This window comes from Protopterus annectens, chromosome 3.part0 (assembly GCF_019279795.1).
Source record: "Protopterus annectens isolate FY-2018-M chromosome 3.part0, PAN1.0, whole genome shotgun sequence".
In the NCBI taxonomy this organism is placed as follows: domain Eukaryota; kingdom Metazoa; phylum Chordata; order Ceratodontiformes; family Protopteridae; genus Protopterus; species Protopterus annectens.
The window spans coordinates 999,999,120-1,000,021,559 of NC_056731.1; positions in this window are offsets into that span (position 1 = coordinate 999,999,120).

Consider the following 22,440-nt stretch of genomic DNA (forward strand, 5'->3'; position numbering starts at 1 on the left):
GTACAGGGGAGTTATAACAACCTTAGCTCTGGATGTGATGCCCTTACTTATGAGATGTGCAATGTCGAAGGTCTTCCTTACCATTGTGGACACATGGTGATCAAAGTTAAGGTTGCTATTAACCTGTGTTCCCAAATCTCTCGCCACTGGGTTTGAGCTAAGGGGGGGACTGTTCATACTGTAATTTGCAGGGACTTCCCCTTTGCCGAAAGGGATGATAATGCATTTTTTTGCATTTAATTTAAGTCTGTGGCTTTGGCATCAATCATTTGTCTGGGTCACCATCATTGGGGGACTCGGTGATTGCACCCAGTTTGCAGTCATCAGCGAACTTGGTAAGCCACAGGACATCTATTTTCACCTGGACGTCTGAGAAAAATATTCCAAACAGTAGGGGGCCCAGCACACATTCTTGTAGTACACCACTGGTAACTGATCTGCTGGTAGAGGTGGAATCCCCAGCTTTGACTTTATGTGTTCTGTCAGTGAGCCAGTTGGCTACCCATCTAGTGACATATAGGTTAATCCCCAGATGGGTGAGTTTCTCAATGATGTCTGAGAGGGGGGGTTGTGTCAAAAGCCTTGACTAAGTCAAGATAGGCTGTATGTACTTCTTTGCCGTCATCCAGAGCTTTGGTAACATTCTCAAAGAAGTCCAACAGGTTTAATAAGCACAATCTACCCTTAATGAAGCCAAATTGGGTCGGGTCAAGCGTTTGAAGGTCACCTATGCCTTTGCTGATAAGGTCCATGATGATTCTCTCCATGGCCTTGCAAATAAGACTGGTTAAGCTTATGGGTCTGTAGTTCCCAGGGTCAGTGATGAGCCCTCTTTGTGTAAGGGAATTACTGTTGCTGTTTTCCACTCTGCTGGGACAAAGCCAATACTTAGACTGTTGTTGAAGAGAGTACCAAGTGGTTCTGCTAGGTCCTGTTTTAGACCATTTAGTAGGCAGCCTGAGATGTTATCCATTCCCACAGAGGCTGTGTTTTTGGCCAGTGGAGAGTGTGGCTATGACCTGTTCTTTGGAGATACTAGTTAAGAGGACTGATGACAGGTATGCATTGGGGTATGTCAGGGGACAGGGGGCTGAAGTTTGCACCAAATCTGTCTGCTAGCAGGTTGATGATGTCCTCAGGGTCAGTATGAGTGGTACTGTCCACTACTAGTTCATCACAAAGCTGGACCTTCCCTTTTAGATTTCTGATGCTAAAGAATGCCTTACAAGTCACTTGCATAGACTGAAGATGCTTAAAAATATAACAGTGTGGGACTTAGGAGATTATGGTTGTCAATTTAATTCAGCTTTAGTTTTATTTCCAGATCCCCACCTAGAAATTAATGGTCTGTTCTAGAATAATCAGTGTGTTTCAGACAGTGTTGCCTACAAACATGGTTCATATTAGACAGGATAGGTAGATTGATAGATATTCCAAAATGAAGCATTGATACCAACATAATTATACACATTTAGCATTTATGGAAACAAAAAATGTTACGCAAATATGTGTAATATTGTACTGGAGAAAATAAAATACCCTGCAGCAGTAGTTATGGCATGAATGAATTATTTTAACTGACTGTTATTTTTCTCTCAATTGATTCATGGAAATCATATGCTAGAAATCTCTGTAGGATTAAATGGGTTTGTAATATAGAGGAATGAAGCCCTAATTTTGGTCCAGATGACATGGGATTTATTAGCAACCCAGGCACTAGAGGAACTTATGTGGGAGCGGAGGAAATAAAAGACTTTACCTCCTCTCCTCTTTCTAGTGGTAAGGATAAGGTTACATACAGAAGAATGGGCAGATTTTGGTTGTCAGTAGTGAATAGGTATCACACCATACAGTCAACTGTTTGGACGGCTGTGTTGGGATGATGTCACAGTGCAGACTCACCTATTAGAGCAACTGTGCAGGGGATGATGTCACAGTGCACACTCACCTATTAGCACAACCATGCTTGGGTTGATGTCACACTGCACACTCAACAATTAAGTTGACATTGTTGGGGATGATGTGATAATACACAGTCACCTATTAGAATGACTGGGCAGGGGAAGATGTCACAGTGCACACTCACCTACTAGAATGACTGTGCTAGGGATGATGTCATATTGCACACTCACCTGTTAAGACAACTGTGCAGGGGATGATGTCACAGTAAACACTCACCTATTAGGACAGCTGTGCTGGGGATGATGTCAAAATGCACACTCGCCTATTAGGATGACTGTGCAGGGAATAATGTCACAGGACACACTTGTCAATTATGACTATTGTGCTGGGCATGATGTCACTAAGCACGCACACCCATTAGGACACCTGTGCATGGAAGATGTGGCAGTGTATATTCGCCTTTTAGGATAATTGTGCTGGGAATAATGCAATAGTCCACACGCACCTATTAGAACTGTGCAGGGATGATGTGACAGTGTATACTCATCTATTAGGATAACTGTGCAGTGACGATGTGACAGTGCATATTCAACTATTAGGATGAATGTGCAGGAGATGATGTCAGAGTGCACACTCACCCATTAGGACAACTGTGAAGGGATGATGTCACAGTGCACATTCGCCTATTGGAGCAGCTGTGTGGAGAATGATGTGACAGTGTATACTCATCTATTAGAATATCTGTTCAGGGATGATGTGACAGTGTATACTCACCTACTAGAATAACTGTGCAGGGATGATGTCACAATGTATACTCACCTATTAGAATAACTGTGCAGGGCTGATGTGACAGTGTATACTCACCTGTTAGAATAGCTGTGCAGGGAATGATGTGGCAATGCACATTCGCCTATCAGGATGACTATGATGGCAATCATGTGGCAGTGCACATTCACCTATCAGGATGACTATGCTGGCAATGATGTGACAGTGCACACTCACCTATAAACCTGACAAACTTCAAAGCTCTAACAATGCCATTTTCAACTTAAAATCTGTCTCTACTTCCTATCTAAAAATGTATTACACAAACTTAAGCCCTGTCAACCCTCTGTAGACAATTTCCCATATGAATATCTAAAGCTTGCTTCCCCCTCTGTTGCCTACCCAATCTCTGTCTTGATCAGTCGATCCATTTGTGAGTCATATGTCCCATCTCTCAGGAAACCAATTTAAATCATTCCTCCTCATAAAGGGGGAACTCCACTGAAATAAACTTCAGACCAATTGCAATCTTGTCCCTTCTTTACAAGATCTTAGAAAAAGGTATTCATAAACAACTTTCACAATACTTACTCCAAGAAAATCTATTAACCTCTACCCAGCACAGCTTTTGTCCAGATCATAACACAACAACTGCCCTTGTTGCCTTCTTGGACCATGTAATTAAAGCCAGAGGTAATAATTTCATTTCTTCCCTCTTTTTAGATCTATATAACGCGTTTGATACAGTCTCGCATACCACTCTCATAAATGTCTGCTTTAGGGTTTTCCATTACAACAGTAACTTGGTTCTCCAGCTACCTATCTAACCAGCTACAATCAGTTAAATGTCTCTCTGTTTAGTCACCTTTTCTCCCAGCTCCATACTTGGCCCTCCCCTTTTTAACATATTTATAAATGATCTACATACATCCTCCCAACAAGCTTCACTTGCAGGTTTTTAACTCTATTGAAAACTGTCTCAGTGATAATCAGCTTTTCCTAAATCCAAATAAAATAAAACTGCTCTCATTTCTCCCCAAATCCCAAACACACATAAAATACACCTTCAAAATATCCTGTCTCAACAATACTGAAATTGCAATTGTCACAAAAAGTTACTTGGTGTCATAATAGATGATCAACTAAAATTTGACCTTCATATTCAAAAGTGCATAAAAACAACACACCAAAAAGATTCATTACCAACTCCTCAAAAGTAACTCTAGCCAAGACATACTTCCTTCCTTCACTACTATATGCCATGCCCATTTTCTCTCCCTGAGGTCAAAACCTGAACTTTGCTATAGCAAAGTAGCTAGATTTGCAGCAGAGTCATACAACTACCTCCTTGCTCCACCCTCAGATGTTTAAAATGGCTTGAATTACCTCACTACATCAAGTTCACCCAACTCCTCCTTGGTCATAAAAAGGTACAGAAATTTTCATCCTGCCCAGCAACCAGCACCATTCTTACCATTACCTCCCTAATTGTCCTGTTCGCTCATCTGGAAAACACCTCCTTGAAATCCATAAACCAAACAAATCTATCAGTCACTGCCTATATTCCTACTCAATAGCCATGATCTGGAACAGGATTCCTACAGATATTAGAGCAACGCCATGTTGTCACATATTCAAACAATCTCTAAGGAGATTTCTCCTTAACTTCAGGCTCCGTTCATGTCTTACACCAGACTGACACTACCTGTTACTCCTTCTCTCTCTTCCTTTATCTCCCCTCTCATCTTTTTTCCTTCCTTCTCCATTCCTCCTTCTCTTTCCTTTCCTCCCTTCTCTTATTAGCCAAAGCAACAGTTACTTCTCCGATAGCTCCCTGCTTTAACTCCACTTCCTAATCTCCCCCCAAATGCAAAATCTCTTTCCTTTCTCTTAGTCTTTTGCTCATATTTAAAATGCTTAACATCTTTACATTGGTTATCACTATTGATCATACTTTACTAGGTGTTCAATATCCTACGATTGTTGTTTAATATTCAATATGTATGATTTTTCTGATCTGATTTCATTTATCCTGTATGTTGATTCTACTATTTGCTACTGCATTTCATGAGATAATATTATGAAGTTCATTAATTGAACTATGTATGTTGGAGGTTTTCACCCGGAGCCTCCGTTGAAAATGGGATTCATACCCAGTTTGAATTTCCCAGTAAACAAATGTCAAATAAATAAATAAATATTAAGACAAGTGTGCTGAGGATGATGTCACACTACACACTCACCAATTAGGAAGACTGTGCGGGATGATATGACAGTGTATACTCTCCTATTAGGATGACTATGCTGGCAATGATGTAATACTGCACATTCACCAGTTAGAATGACTGTGCTGGGGATGATGTCACAGTGCACACCAGCTATTGAGAGTACTCAGCATTCTTGATATCTGTGTATAAAGTGGATGAGTATACGTATGTGTTGATTTATATTCCCTGTTTTGAAACTTCTGAATCACTTCATACATAGGATGTTACTGCTGGCACATCGACACCGATTCAAAGAGTATGGGCTTCTTTATCTTTACAGTTGGCCAAGTGTGTGTGCGTGTGTGTGTGTGTCTGTGTGTGTGTGTGTGTGTGTGTGTCTGTGTGTCTGTGTGTGTGTGTGTGTGTGTGTGTGTGTGTGTGTGTGTGTGTGTGTGTGTTTGTGTATGTGAGAATCATAACAAATCAGTTCTGAAATGCAGAAAAATGCAATATCAAGAGTACAAATGACCAAAGCATACTGGACCTGATATGGCATGTAGAGTGAACAGGGCTGCCATGAATGTGCCTGTTATATGTGGAAGGACCATAACTGTGATCCTTATAATTGTGCAAATTCAGAAACAAATGTGAGGAAATATATTGAAGTTTGAAGCTACAGTCAAGGGCAGTATTCAGAAACAGAGTACTGGATTATTTAAAATAGTGAGTTCAGTGGCAATGTAAATGAAGGGGGTAAGTCAATGACCAAAATAGTGGGGAAAATAGTCCAAACGTATCATATGCAAATAACCACATGATGAGATGCATATGAGTGTCAACATGTATACAAATGATGAAAACAAACATGGTGGCATGATTCAAAACTATATACAATATGTGTGATGAGCCATGGCAATAAGTTTAGCTGTACACCCACATTTTCCAAAGCACAGCTGCATCAGTCATGCTAAGACATTAGGTGACCATCTACATTAGCTACTCAGCATATGTTCATGGCCACTTCAGAAGCCAGAGGTGTAGCTAGCAATTTTGCACTAGATGATGTTGCATGATCTGCATCCCCACCTCAAAAAAAAAAAAAAAAAAGCTCTAAGGTTTTTTGCTTCTTTTAAAGTATAACAAACTGATTGTTACATTTGTAGCAACAGCTGCCACAGTTTATGCCAAACAAGGAGATGCACACACCTCAGATCTAAAGTCTGACCTCAAATACAATACTTGCTTTCTTTTCTGAATGCCGGTAATGCACTGAAGATACGGAGCAGTGCATCAGTTCAATTCTGACTGCAAATGCATTGAAGAATGATTGGAATTTGATGACCATACCCCATATCACATTGCATCCAGGGCAGCTGGCTCCTTCACCCCACCTTAGCTAAGTCTGTATGGGAAGCCAGTGTCAGCAGTTTTGCTTGCGGCCACTTTTTGCAAGAGTCCACCAGTGCCCTTCATGACTAGGGCATAGCCAACCTCAAGTGCATAACAGTGACACCATACTACAGTTAATGGACATGCATCGTTCTCATATGGGATCAAGGGGATACATGGAGTAGCTAGCCAAATGGACACAAATGTTTGTATAGCATTAACCAGCCTTATGACAGAGGACCTTTTAGCATCAAACTAGGGAGATGCTAGGAGTTTTGAAAGCCTTGGCCTGACAAATCTTACTCAAGTGCCTAGAAGTGATGATAATACTTGTAGAGGAGAATATTTGGTTTCTATTCTCAGCAGTAGAGAGCCACCACTATACTTATGTTTGTTACTACAAGCTCATTACAATGAATGAAAGGACATCTTTGTTTTATTAATGCTAGCTTACCCATTCTGGGGGTAGGGGGGCACTATGGCTTAAACCCCACAATGCACTTTATGAGTAATGACTTCTCACCTGTCTTGTCTCACCGTATGGTGCTTGGTGGTGCAGAACTTAAGCCTGCCATGGAGTTGAGACCTCTTGCGCGAGTGATACCCCAAAAGGGGAACCCACGACAGGGAACTCACTAACCTATTAGGATGACTGAAGAGAGTGGGACCATTGGAAGGAGGCACTGAGAAAGTCAGAAGTTAGCAATAGATTTGGTGGTGGACCAAAAAACAAGTTGTAAACAAAAAGGTCTTTTGTGCTGTGCTAGTGAGGAGCTAGATATGACAAATAAGAACCAAAAATCCAGGAAGGCATCAACAGCTGTGGTAGTCAGTGAAGTAAAGAGTGAGGTATGGGAGGAATATGGCAAGCCTGTGGAGAAATATTTTCATATCATACCTCTCAGATGTCCAGATTTTCGCAGAATGTCCAGATTTTTGCTTCATTTTTTGGTCTTTTCCATATAAAATTTGTTAGTTTTCTAGCAAATCATTGAGGACTGAATTCGATGAATAATGACATACATTTAAGTTTCAGATTTCATATTCTTCAGAAAATGCATGCTTACACAAAGCATGTTATTCTAGCAACTTTCTAAGTTTATAAGAGAAATATTTGAAATCTGTCCCAATTTTTGGGCTTTTATCCCCCCATTATTTTTGGCTCTCCCCACATTTCTTGCATTATGAGATTGATAGCTATGTTTCAGATGCCTTCAAATTGGTGTTGGCAAGCAATCCAGAAAGTCAAGAAGGAACAATCCAGAAAGTCAAGAAGGAGAGACAGGACATTGTCCAGGGCATTTTCAGCAAGGGTGAAGAAACACTGACCTGAGATGGTCACATTGTTGGAAGATGAGGAACAATTAAAGAAAGTGATGGACTTAGCAGACATGTCCTCATTTGAGGCTGAGTACAGATGGTTGGATTGGGTCCATTTCTGTTGAATGAGGTCACTGCAGAATTTTAACAGTTCTATCATGACAAGGGTGGGTGTGGATGAAATCCAGCTAGAAATGCTAACATACTACATAGTACTGGATATTATTAGGGTGTTGAGGTAGACAAACTTTTTCAAAGTTGTATAGAAGACATGGACTATATCACTATGCTGTGCCCCATTCAAAAAAAATGTATATATGAAGGTTTACTCCAACTACAGAGATATTAGGAGCCTCAGCCTCCTTGGGGAAAGCTTATGACAGGATGCTAGAAAGGAGACATAATCTGATAGGTGAGCATCTGATTCTGGGGGAGCAGTGTGGATACCATCCTAACTTTGGCACAGTGTAGATTCCACCCTAGCAGTGGTGTAGTCTGGATACCATCCTAGCAGTAGCACAGTGTGGATACCATTCTCGCAGTTGTGCAGTCTGGATACCATCCTAGCAGTGGCACAGTTTGGATACCAGCTTGCAGTGGAACAGTATGGATACCATCCTAGCAGTGGCACAGTGTGAATTCCATCCTAGCATTAGCATAGTATGTATATCACCCTAGCAGTAGCACAATGTAGATACCATCATAGCAGTGGAGCAGTGTGGATACCAGCCTAGCATTAGCACAGTGTGGATACCACCCTAGCAGTAGCACAATGTAGATACCATCCTAGCAGTGGATCAGTATGGATACCATCCTCGCAGTGGAGCAGTGTGGATACCATCCTAGCAGTGGCACAGTGTGGATACCATCCTAGCAGTGGCACAGTGTGAATACCATCCTAGCAGTGGTACAGTGTGGATACCATCCTAGCAGTGGCACAGTGCGGACACTATCCTAGCAGTGGAGCAGTATGGATACCACCCTAGCAGTGGTGATGTGTGGATACCACCCTAGCAGTGGCACAGTGTGGATACCATCCTAGCGTTAGAACAGTGTGGATACCACCCTAGCAGTAGCACAATGTAGATACCATCCTAGCAGTGGAACAGTATGGATACCATCCTTGCAGTTGTGCAGTCTGGATACCATCTTAGCAGTGGCACAGTTTGGATACCAGCTTGTAGTGGAACAGTATGGATACCATCCTAGCAGTGGCACAGTGTGGATACCAGCCTAGCATTAGCACAGTGTGGATACCACCCTAGCAGTAGCACAATGTAGATACCATCCTAGCAGTGGAGCAGTATGGATATTATCCTCGCAGTGGAGCAGTGTGGATACCATCCTAGCAGTGGCACAGTGTGGATACCATCCTAGCAGTGGCACAGTGTGGATACTATCCTAGCAGTGGCACAGTGCGGACACTATCCTAGCAGTGGGGCAGTATGGATACCACCCTAGCAGTGGTGATGTGTGGATACCACCCTAGCAGTGACACAGTGTGGATACCAACCTAGCATTAGAACAGTGTGGATACCACCCTAGCAGTAGCGCAATGTAGATACCATCCTAGCAGTGGAGCAGTATGGATACCATCCTCGCAGTGGAGCAGTGTGGATACCATCCTAGCAATGGTACAGTGTGGATACCATCCTAGCAGTGGCAGAGTGTGGACACTATCCTAGCAGTGGAGCAGTATGGATACCACCCTAGCAGTGGTGATGTGTGAATAACACCCTAGCAGTGGCACAGTGTGGATACCATCCTAGCAGTAACACCATGTGGATACCATCTTAGCAGTACCACAGTGTGGATACCATTCTAGCAGTGCACAGTGTGGATAGCATCCTAGTAGTGGAACAGTATGGATACCACCATAGCAGTGGCACAGTAGCAGTGGACCAGTGTGGATACCATCCTAGCAGTAGCAGAGTGTGGATACCATCCTAGCAGGGGCACAGTGTGGATGCTATCTTAGCAGTTGAGCAGTGTGGATACCATCCTAGCAGTGGCACAGTGTGGATACCATCCTAGCAGTGGCACAGTGTGGACACTATAGTAGCAGTGGCACAGTGTGGATACCATCCTAGCAGTGGCACAATGTGGATATCATCCTAGCAGTGAAGCAGTATGGATACCATCCTAGCAGTGGAGCAATGTGTATACCATACAAGCAGTGGAACAGTGTGGATACCATCCTAGCAGTGGTGCAGTGTAGATACCATCCTAGTAGTGGCACAGTGTGGGTACCATCCTAGTAGTGTAGTATTGCAGATACCAGCCTGGCAGTGAAGTAGTGTTGCACTTAGACTCTTAGACTTCCCACCAATATGGGAAGGGTCATGGGAATGCATCAGTGTTTTGTGGGCCTGGAGAAAACATACGAACATATCATTTAGTCCCTGTGTTTGTTGAATGAGATTTGTGTATGCATTGTTTGTCTTAAGTCAAATGCATTAAAGGTGGGTGTTGGACTTTGCTAAAGATAAGTGTTGCTTCTGTCTTGTTAGAGACTGTAATGCATTTTTCGTTCACTAATTCTAATCTGCTAAACTTTTATTTTATTTTTCTGTCACCTCAACAAATCCTTCTTTTCTTTCTTTTCACATTGAAGACCATCCTCATCAGATATCTGTATTACCATAAAGAAGCATATTAATCTCTTGCACAATGTTAGGTATGATAAGACTGTAGAGAGCTCTAGTTCCAGATAATGAAGCATGTATCTCACCAGTAGTCATCAATAAAGCACAGTACAACATCAGACCAGTACCCAAATGAAAGAAACACTTTATGCTGACCAAACTACCTATAAACAATATCAAATAAACAGGGCCTACCACCTTACGTAGGAACTATTCAAACTATCCAATAAAGACACATCAGGAGACAGTATACACTTTCTCTTCTGCTGACTAAACCATGCCAGCACAAATATGTTAATAAAAACATTTCCAAAACAATCATAGTCATAGTTGATACTTCATTTATATATTGCTCAGGTGCAGTAATTATGTAAAGAATTTGGATTAAATCAACCTACACAAATATAAATAAATAGGACAACAGTGATGGAACATGGCTATCTGATTTTCAGAATGGCTACAATATAGTTAAAAAAAGAACAATCATGAATCTGGAAAAAATTGCTGGCAGAAGTGAGTCAATGACAGGGATCAAGCTTATATGCGCATCATTTCTATGTTATTTATTTATTTGCTTGTTTGTTTATTTGTTTGGTTGTTTGTGTCAAATAATAATGAAACTGACTATGCAAGTGCTTTAACAACAACAATAAGAAACTCTGTGTAACATGAAAAATTCTGTGCAAATTTTCTGTGGTTATCCAAATCAGCATAGCAAGTGCAGGTCATAAGTAAGGCAATGTATGCATTCTGTAAAATAATACAACGAAAAGCATGTAACAAGAAGAGGAAATGTACCATAAGTGCACAATACTACAAGATACAGTTCAAGGAAAACAATGTGGTTATAAAACGGAAACCTCAGAACTCTTAAGTCGTTAATAGCAGAAACGCCAGAAGCTGATTGCATGCTGGGAAAGGAGCTGCAAGCAATTCAAGTGATTTATAATATTATTTACATGGTGAAAGGTAAAAGGAAAATGGATTCAATGAGATTGCCAAAAATTCATAAAACACAAGTTGTGAGTAATGACACAGCCAATGAGATTTCATTATTTGGGGAAATTAAGGCTTTGCATAAAAATACAAAAACAACTGAAAATAAATGCACACTACATATGAAAAAATTGAGCTATCCTGATTGTGCTGAGATAGTGATAGGATATGATAGGGCATTTTTTTTCAACATAAGTCTGTAAAAACAAAATGTTGCTGTTAGTAACTAAAATATACAGAGAAGTTGCGATAAATGTTTTTCTTGTGGTGTTCTAATGCATAATGTACTATCTATCACACATTGTGAAATGAGGACACTTGATCAATAATTCAGTAATAGAAATAAACAAGAAGACATGCATTTTTTCAACACAATGTACCCTGCTGCTCAGTACACAGTCTTCCTGAGAGTGACTACTGGATCTGGGTTGTTAATATGCTATTCCATGTGCCCAGGGAATATGGTTTGATTCCTTCTACCTTCACTTGCCCACTGCATGACACTAAGCAAATGACAGTGCTCTTAAAAAAGAAGCAATTATGATCAGACAGCTTACCTAGTTAGCAAATAGGCAAACTAAAAATATAAGGTCTGCTAACTACAATAAAGCATAAATGCAGAAAATAACTGCAATAACACAACATTATCCCATCCAGTCTGTTCCACAGAAATGATCACGTGCATCAGGCTCGTCCATTCATTCATTTATTTTCTTGTATCCCTCCCGCTTTTTACCCTGCATGTATTACCCATTAGTTGGTATGTACTGTTTTCAACATAACTTTTCTTTAGATAAGTATAGAAATCACAAAAGAGTATTCAGCAAAGACTCATTCTTTAATAAATATACACAAAAAATCTAACAACCTAAAGACCTATGAACAACCTAGCAACTAGATTGCTGCTGACCTGGAATTGTTGACTACCCCTTGAACACTCACATGCCACATGTGCCCATGTGGGAGGCAAGCTTGCTCAATGGAGATTCTTTCTTTTCTCTTCAATGTTTTTTTTTTTCCTGCTTTGGAAGTAAACTATTTCCCTTCAATGGGGAAAACAATGTTTGTGCCACATATGATTTAAATTGGGAGGAGGATGGTCAGAATACAAAGACAAGGATGATGGTATAGGATTTTAGAAATGCTAACTATGCATACCTGAGAGAAATAGCCAAAAGATGAGGCAACTTAAAGGTATAACATAGCTGTGTGACCTGATGAGGACTATAGGTAAAGGACTCAGGAGGATGTTAAAAAAAGTATGTCGGGGGGGGGGTCAATGAAACCACACAAGAATGTGACATTAGTGATTAAAATATAAGAACATACCTGAGGTGGAAGTGGGGGGGGCAGTGGTACAGGCAAAATACAAGGAGGCAAACTGAACAGAGTCACCGGATGCAAGGGCGGGAAATGCAAAGGTTGAAAAATAGCTGGCAGAAGTGATCGAGAAAGGTAGCAAAATCTTTTTTAGGTATGTAGCAGAAAGAAAGAGGCAGATATTGACCAGGCTGACAAAAACAGGAGAGAGATCAATAAATAAAAGAATTAAACAAAGGCACTGACTAAGAACCACACCTTAGTCTCCGTGAATGAAAGTAAGAGAGCAATTCAGTACCAGAATGGAGGAATAGATCAGTGGGGAACCAGAGGACAGACACCAGGACTGAGAGGGAGGACTTGGGGACAAAAATAAAACTGGGTACCTTTGGGGAGAATAAAGCTTAGGATAAAATGAGCTGCTAAGTAGGATTCAAAGGAATCTGGCATGTGTGTTGGTAGAACCCTTGAAAGAGATCTTCAACAGATCAATGGGCAATGAAAACCACCTGTGTATGGGCAGACAGCAAATGCAGTACCTTTGTACAAGGAGGGAGCTAGAAAAAAGTCTAGAGAAGTACAGGCCTATTACCCTAACGTGATTGGCAAAGAAAATCATGAAGAGAGTACTTAGGGAAAGACTTGCTGCCTTCCTAGAGGACAACAGTTTCCTTGTCCACCAATCTGTTACACATTTATGAGAGGATAACTTGATAGGAAAGGACTGATAAATCTGCTTTACAATGTGGATTACACAGACTTCACCAAGGCCTTTGACTCAGCTCCATGAAAAGACTGAAAGTGAAATGGGGAAGTACAATCAAAACTGAGGAACTGGGCTTCTGCATGACTGAAGGACACAGCTGGAGTGTTCACAGCAATAATGTCAGGATTAAAGAAAGCAATCAGCAGGGGAGTACCATGAGTATCAGTCTTAGGTCTTGTACTCCTTCAGTTTGTTTGCTTCAGACTTCAGTGAGGGGAACAAATAACAGGATCATTTTCTTTGCCAGTGACACACTTTTGTGGGACATGCACACCTAACAAGAGAGTAGGTCATAGTTAGAGTAGGGAAGTGATGTGTGAGTACAATGAGGTATCACTACCCCACATATTTGGCTTGTCTGGTCAGCACAGGAAACAGATGATCATGATTAAATACATGCAGGGGGTCACAGATATAGGTTCATAACTTCATAGGTATATACTAGATTAATGACACTAGGGCCTTTATAAGCCTAGCAGTGCAATCTAACCCAATTGTGTCCCTATGTATAATAGGCATTTACTAAGGAGGGTATGCTAGTTAGGAAGGTTCTAGAGGTTATGAAGTGGGTATGTTACTTTAGGCATTACTATCTGCCTCCATCCATCAGAGACAGGGAGGCCAGACCCAGGTTTAATTACCGATTTCTCATCCATTGGTCAAGGTTATGCTTAAATAGGGTTAGGAATGAACTCTGCTTCACATGGATGGGGAGCCTGTTCCAGAGGATGTGGATCCTCTGAGACACATAGCTGTCTCTCCAACACATGTTTTATTTATGTCACAAGAAAAATTTAAATCCTAGGGTCTAGTGACTCTGATGCTGTTCATTTTGTGAATGTGCAAAAGGTCCAGAGTTGGATCTGGGGATCCTTTGTATGACAGGCATAAATCACCTCTCATTAACCTGTAGGAGAAAAATATAGAGATAGGGCTTTAAGGTAATCCTTATAGGACAATGTGTTTACACCGTGGATTCTCCTGGTAAGGAACTTTTGTGGGCATTCCTACTGTTGCATATATCTGGTCAGATACATGCTGAAGCGGGCATTATACTCATTGATGGGTCTGGTAAGGGCCGACAAAAGTGACAATATGACTTCTTTAGACCTGGATGCCATGCCCTTACTTATAAGTTGGGAGACATAGAATGATTTGTTTTACTGTCTTAGCCACATGTTCATCAAAGGCCAGAGTACTGTCTATATATGTTCCCAGATCCCTGACTACCATGTCAACTCTTAGAGGTATTTTATCAATGTAACAGTTAGCCTGGGTGTCAGTTTTCCCAAAAAGCACTATAAATGCATTTTTTGGTGTTGCGTTTTAATCCATGACTTTGGCATTCATCATTTGTCTGTGTTAGGACCTATTGTAAGATGTTTGTGTCATGGGGGAATCTATTATAGCTCTCAAGCTGCAGTCATCTGCGAACATGGTCAGCCAGAGGCCATTGACATTAGCCTTTGCTTCCAAGTAGTAGATGCCAAATATGAATGGTCCCAGCACAGACCCATGTGGTACTCCACTGATGACCAGTCTCTTAATGGAGGTAGTTTTACCAGTCCTAACTTCCTGGGGCCTGTCTGTGAGCCAGCTAGCAATCCAGTGAGTTATGTAGGGGTTTATGCCCAGTTCCATAAGTCTGTCAATCATACCCGAGTGGGTATTATATTTGTACTGAATGCCTTACCCAGGTCCAGGTGAGCACTGTGAACCATTTTCTCCTTGTCAAACACAAAGGAAACACCCACAGGGGCTGAAAAACGTTAAATTAAATCTGACACCACAAAGCACAGTTCAATTTCCACTGTAGAGCAACGTTGATAGCTGGAACAAAGAATCATCCACGATTGTAAACCGTTTACAATCGTGGATGATTCTTTGTTCCAGCTATCAACGTTGCTCTACAGTGGAAGTTGAACTGTGCTTTGTGGTGTCAGATTTAATTTAACATTTTCTCCTTGTCCATGCCTTGGTTACCCTTCTCAAAGAAGTCCACTGTGTTTTGTAGGCATGACTTTCCCTTGACAAAGACAAACTAGGTTGGGTCCAGTGTCTGAAGGTTGTATATACCTTCATTCATCATTTCCATGATAATTTGTTCCATTGCCTTGCATATGAGACTAGTCAGACTAATAGGCCTACAGTTACCTGGGTCAGATGATGGTCCACTTTTGAGAAGTGAGATAACTGTTGCAGTCCTCAATTCTCATGGTGCAAAACCTGTTTTGAGCTATAGTTAAAAAGTGACTCTAGCAGTCCTGCTAAGTGATGTTTCAACCTATTTAGGAGGCATCAAGGATATTGTTGGGGCCCACTTAGGCTATGTTTTTAGCCTCAGTGAGAGCTTCCAGGACCTGCTCCCTGTTAATAGTTGGAGAGGTTATGCTAGTAGGTATTTCATGAGGGAGGTGGTGGGAGTGTGCAGTGAAATTTGAGATGACTTGCCAGCCAGCAAATTTGCTATGTCACTCTGCTCAGTGAAGGAGGCATCATTGCTGTGCGCTGCCTTTGAAGATTTTTTAATAGCTGCAGAATGCCTTGTGGTGAAGGCCTTGTGGTTGTCTTTAGCCTGTGAGGCTATCTTGACCTCATACTCGGACTTCTTAGACATAATTAGTCCTCTTAGTTTCTCGTTTAGTTTAATCCGAGGGCTTCCATCATTATGGGGGTTGTTCTTCCTGATTTTAGTCATGATTTTTCTTCTTGTTGTATACCCTACTATGGTTAGGATTCCACCAGTTCGGTTAGGTTTTAGAGCTTGTCTTGGGCTTACTTCTGGTAGGTACAGTAGCCTCTATACAGTCACTTACCTGGTTGCACAGGGTCTCTGCAAACAATTCCACATAGGTAGCTGTGAACGTGGGGTTGGGAAGGACACTGAATTTTGACAAACTATCACTTAACAGGATGTTGTTTGCTTTGGAATATTTCCTAACTGGTTCAGCATTTGTTGAGGTTACTGAGTTGATTTTTAATTTGAAGGAGACAGCTTTGTGGGCTGACTTCACCAGTGAGGACTTCACATGGGGGAGTTGCAGTTCTCTGCCATATTGGTGAGTACTATGCCGGGGTATTTGTAATAATAAGGTCCAGGAATCATTATACCTGTGAGTATAAGACAATTTATGTTTCCCAGTCTATATAAGGATAGTTAAACTCTCCCAAGAATAGGGTATTTGGTTTAATGGTGAGTGTCTTCAGTGGGTCTAGGTATGAGCTATGGGATTCTAGGGACAAAGAGGGTGGTCTATAGCTTACTAGGATATGGTGTGGGACTTTGTCTATGGTGATTTGCACGTGGATAAATTCCAGGGCATTATCCTGTTTAACCAACATAGAGTTATACGTGTTGCTAATGTAGATTGAGACCCTTTCAGCTTTTGTCCCTGTCTGTGCAGCAGACGGACTGAATGTATGGAAGGCACTGAAGTCTTGCACTGCTGGAGTACTTTCTGCAGATTTTCACCATGTCTCAGTAACTGTCTATATTCTCCAGGGTGAGGAGAGCTTGTAGGATGTGGGCTTTCTTGTTTAGGCTCCTAGTATTGAGAAGTAATACCTTTAGTATTTTGGGGGATTTATTTGCTCTGTCAGGAGGTTTATCAATCAGGCTTTGCTTAAAAAATCTCTAAGCAGGTGGAAAAAGTTATAGTCAATGTTTAAAAGCCTAGGGGAGCCAGGTGCAGACAATCTTTTTCAAAGCAATGTGGCTTGATAATCATGTCCTTCTATACTGACAAATATTGAATCCCCCTGGAAAGACACCAGAAACTAAACCAATTATTGAAGTCAAACATCTTTTGTTTGTACTGTGGCATCATTCTCGGTGAGGGTAGAATGCTGCACAATGTAAAGCACATATCTGCCTGAGACATCTATTCAGAGAAATCAACAATTTATATCTTCATATAGTATAGGAAAATATGTCTCAGGCCGTTAACACCCACATGGACTATGATAGAATCATACTGGTACCTGTGGTGTAGTGACTTGAGTGTGTGCATAGCTTGGAAGATCCTGGCTCCAGATAAGCAGAATCATTATTTTCTCCTTATTAAGTCTAGGGAGTGGATCATCTGCATGTTGTACAATGGTGTCCCCTATGACAAGATTCCTGGGTAATGTGTTTGCTTGCCTTATGGGCTTTGCTTTTGGGGCTACACTTGGTGTACACATACTTGTGGTGTTTGTTGTTGCCTTTGGTGAGTGCTTTAGAGATTGCTGAGGATAGGCATTGCTGTTTACAAGCTTAAGAGTTCTTTGAGGTTTAGATTGTTTTATAAGGCCTCAGCAGAAGTTGGTCTATGTGTGCAGTGGACACTATGTGTGGTATATGTAGTATGTGTGCCCTAACAACCTCATTTGTATGCCAGACAATGTGATATGACAGTGGTTAGGAAGGTGTTCAGTGGAAGGGGCAGATCTGTGCAGGGATACATCTATGTTGTGTAACACCTAGGGTGTCCACTTGGAGCTGTAGGAGACAATGACTTCCCTGAAAGCAGCTCTGGATGAGCATCCAAGTGCTCCGGATTATGCGGAATGCTCCACATTTAATGATGAGCAGAGCCACTGTTCCACTGTTCCGCATTGAATAGCTGTTGCTCCGCTACACGCATTCTGATTGGTTTGTGTGCCACAATTACTGCCAATTGACATTGCGGTATACAAACTAATGCATAACTCTCTGCTGCCCTTCAACATTACACAGCGTTGGCTGTGCTCTACACTTTTTGATTGGCTTGTACACTGCAGTTACAGCCAATCGCGAACACGGTATACAAGCCAATCAAGTAACGAGTCTCAGAATGACGGGAGTCAATGACGCTGGCCACAGATCTGGGAGTTGTGACACAACACGGTGAACTCAGAAGTAAAGCTGATGCTGTCAACGAATGGAGAGCTACCTATGATATAACACTAATATTTCTGTTTAAAAGTTATGATTTGTTGTTCTACTGAGTTTTCAGCTTTCTGGTGATATGTACAAGGATACACATACATTCTCACAACTTGCATCTGGAAGTTTCTGGCCAGATGATTTAAAGGATATTTGTGCTTAGTAATACTGGCTATTGTCTTTTGTATCAGCTAAGCTAAATAAAATCATAGAAATTATTCATTTGTAAAGAATGCTGGCTGTGTTTTACGCTTTTGCTGCCAGTCATTTCTTCTTTGACTTGTACTGACTTTTGAATGACACTTATTTTGAATAATCGTCATTGTTGAATGAGCTTCTCTTTAAAAAAGTCAGCTTCCATACAATTAAGAAGATTCTTTGAGAAGGTAATGTGTTTACAGCATTAGCTTTAACAAGATAATATTCTGACATTTTCATCAGTAAGAATTAGCTTAGTATGTTGCGGTTTTATTTAATTTTTTGAAAAAAATCAGACTGTACAAATATTAATATACAAAAAAAACTTGCCTTAAATGTGAATTCTCTGTTTATTTTTGGTCAGAACAGGAGATATCTACTTGAATTTCTGTTCTAGTTTTGCCACATTGAAGTATTTCCTGGTTGTATGGACTGTGGTGGTGTTGCGGTAGTGTTGTTGCCTCACAGTAAGACGTTGTCCTGTTCGATTCTCAGCTAGAGTGTCTTCTGTGTGGAGACATGCATGAATGGGCATACCTTCATTGAAGGTTGTGCATCAGGGCTGGCAACTCGGCACGTAAAAATCTACTGCCACTCATTAGCAGACCGGAGTTCCGCTGTGGCAATCCCTAACCGGGAAAAGTCGAAAGACACAACAACATTTATGAAATGCAGGATTGCAGTTGTTTAGGTTTTCATCTAGTACAAAACAATACATGTACTACAGTAGATAAACATTATAACTGATTTGCAATTCTTAAAGAATAATAATTCAGTGATAGCTAAAATATGTTGATATCACGATAATTTACCATTAGTGTAACGCACCATGACAAAGGGAGATACTGCCAGGCCAGCACAGCTATCATCTGGAATTTTGTAAATAATTACATGTGATTTGTGAATATCAACATGAGCTATATAAGATGCTTGTGTTACAAATGTATTCATACTGTATGTCATGTGTATATCAAACTAGGTTTGTACAGATGTGTGCTGAAATGATATTTTATAAAGTACTGAGTTTAAAGATGTATCCCTGCTGGAAGAGAACAGAAATGTACATGCACAATTGTAGCTGTTTAAATGTATATAAAGTGAGTTGAGGACCCGGCCTACTCCAACTTACACCAGGGACTCATGCTAACAGTGGGTGAGGTGTATGTGCCCCTATTGGCCAGTGTATGCTGGCCATAAACCCCAATGGCATGTGTCCAGTTGCCCAGCAAGATAGGAACTGGGAATTTGAGCTAGGCTGTTCACTGATATATTGGCAGGCTAGAATAGCAGATTATAAAGGTTTTTGATCTGAGAAGTGCCTTATTGAATTTTACAGATATTCTACCATGCTCCATGGTAATGGCACATTTCGTGCAGTGCAAAAATAGGGTGTTCCACATTTTGACCATTTGTCACACATTGTTAGGGTATGTGTTCCACAATGGCCTCTTAAGAGGTTGAGACCTATGAGGTCTGGTGTCACGCAGGGACACATCAGTGGTTCTGGGGAAAAAGGCATATAATGCCAGGGGTAATGAGTAGAATTCCTTAGTAGCTCTACCCATGGGAGATGTGCATGCCATGTAACAAAGCAGTGCTTACATTGTGTGTAGCTGTCAGCAACAAGCCAGCTAAGTTCAGACCACTAATACCACCATACACCTAGCAGTGTTATCATTGCTTAGTCCAACTCACAGGCAAACCATGCTATAGGACAGACTGGAAGGAAAGGTGGTAGCAGTCCTGCAGTTTTAGTTGTACATGACACTCTATAGCTGCAGGTACATGTTGCAGCATGCATTGTACTGAATACTAGTTTTGCCACACCTTCGTTATGTTACAAGTTGCATATTATGTAGAACCCATTACCACAGTACTGTATGACACCGCTGAAGTACCCATTACAACAAAGATAAAGGAATTCTGATCATCGTATAAACTATTTAATGTGAAAATCTTTCAAGTAAAACATTCTTTCTCAATACAAATGTGAGCATTTTCGTTCCTTTAGTGTACAATTAGTTTTACCTACATAAAAACTAGGACATTTCACACAATTAGCAAGGTAAACTTCATTTTCAGTGTAACATGTTGCCATGTCTTAAAAATAAACTTTTTTTTACTAATAGGGTGTATAAAATTAGTATCAGCACTTATAAAACCACAATATTGGCAGTTAAAACATGGTGCAGTCCTATTATTATTAATTAATAATCTTGGACTTCCAAGAACAAAATCTTTATTGCATAACCTTTGTTTCTGGTTTCTCTTTTTCTTATAAATAAAGCTATGTTGAACAGCAACAATTTTAGCAATATCCGAACTCAAATTCAATATTGACTATTACTTTTAATTATATTTTTAATTTGAGATTTCCAACTATTATATATAATAATGTAAAATTTTTTTAGGATGTAAATACTTATCAAAATTATCAACATTTAATCCTGATGAAAAAAAAATGTTTTACCAGTATTATTACTTTTAGATACCATATACTTCATATTATCTTAAAGTAATTCACTGTTATATCCCCTAGTTAGAATATCGTCCATCATATTGTTAGCCTCAATACCTCAGTGGTGGTGCTGCGGTAGCGTTGTCGTCTCACAGTAAGACGCTGTCCAGTTTGATTCTCAGCTACAGCGTCTTCTGCGTGGAGACATGCGTGAATGGGCGTACCTTCATTGAAGGTTGTGCATCAGGCCTGGCAAGCCAGTACGTAAAAATCAACTGCCAATCATTAGTGGACCGGAGTTCCGCTGTGGCAACCCCTAACCAGGAAAAGCCGAAGGACACAAACATATTGTTAGCCTCAATGCAAAAATGTTCATCGCAAGTATTCAGTCTACTTGCTCTTAATAATTGCTTTTTACTATATTATTATACTACTATATTATTATAGTAAAACCTCTAGCTTAACTTACCTATAGGCTAGGTGATGTGCGTGCTGCTATTCAAGTCAAAAGCAACCTTTTCAACATTATCTGAAAAGAAGTGCTCAGCCTACAGCAAAAGTTATCAGTGGGCATACCTACTACTACCATAAGTTCATTGTATGTGCCTTCTTGGTACTATAATAAACAACTGTTTTATTTTTTGTTAGTTTTTAATAGCTGCACCACATCACTAGAATGCTGTTAATCCCCCCCTTTTTTTTCAAACTCCCTTATACAATGTGCATACAAGCCCACACATAGCCTTTTGTCTTGTTACTATTATAACTAAGTCTTTATTGTTTTAATTGTAAAAGGGCTCAAATACCTAAATGGCTAGCACCTGACTGGCACCTTGTGACAAATATTTTCTTCTGTAGTCTGCTTTACTTGGCAGCACTGGTTAGCTACTTACCTTGCCGGACTCAGAGTCCGGTGCTAATAAACACTGATTGTTTTTCTGCTGCTGGAGCTTAGGATCCAGGGTTCACTGCAACTTTACAATCTCCTGCTGAAACTGGTCTCATTCCTGCCCTTTCTTTCTCTTGATATCGTGCATTTTCAAAACCCACACGTAATACTTTCCACACCATCTTTGGAACCCCTCCAGCTTGACTTACCTATAGGCACTACCAGTGATGTGCATGGTGCTATTCAAGTCAGTCGTTATACTGTACTTGGTTGTGTCTTCACATTTTGTAGCTCTGAAACAGCAGTTTATGACAAATGCTTATGTTCATCTTTATTTTACTCTTATTGGTGACTGCTCTTTTACTTATATATTGAGGATTGTGTACAGGTTTCTGTCACCTATGTTGTGTGTGTAATGCTTTTGCTCATCCCATGTACTTTGAACTAAGACTGTAATATCCTGCAACCATTGTTTTTTGTTTATTTATCTGCTAAGTCTTCAGTGAGTGCTGAACTGGTCACAGATTGCTGCTCTGCTTGTGTAGCGTTTAATCCAGCATCTGCTCATATAATGTAATTAAACACTAAACGGACTATAACCTGCAACTGCTTTTGTCTCAAGTACCCTGCAATGCATGCAGACAGCTTGTATCCTAAAGAAGTATAGATTATTAGGTGA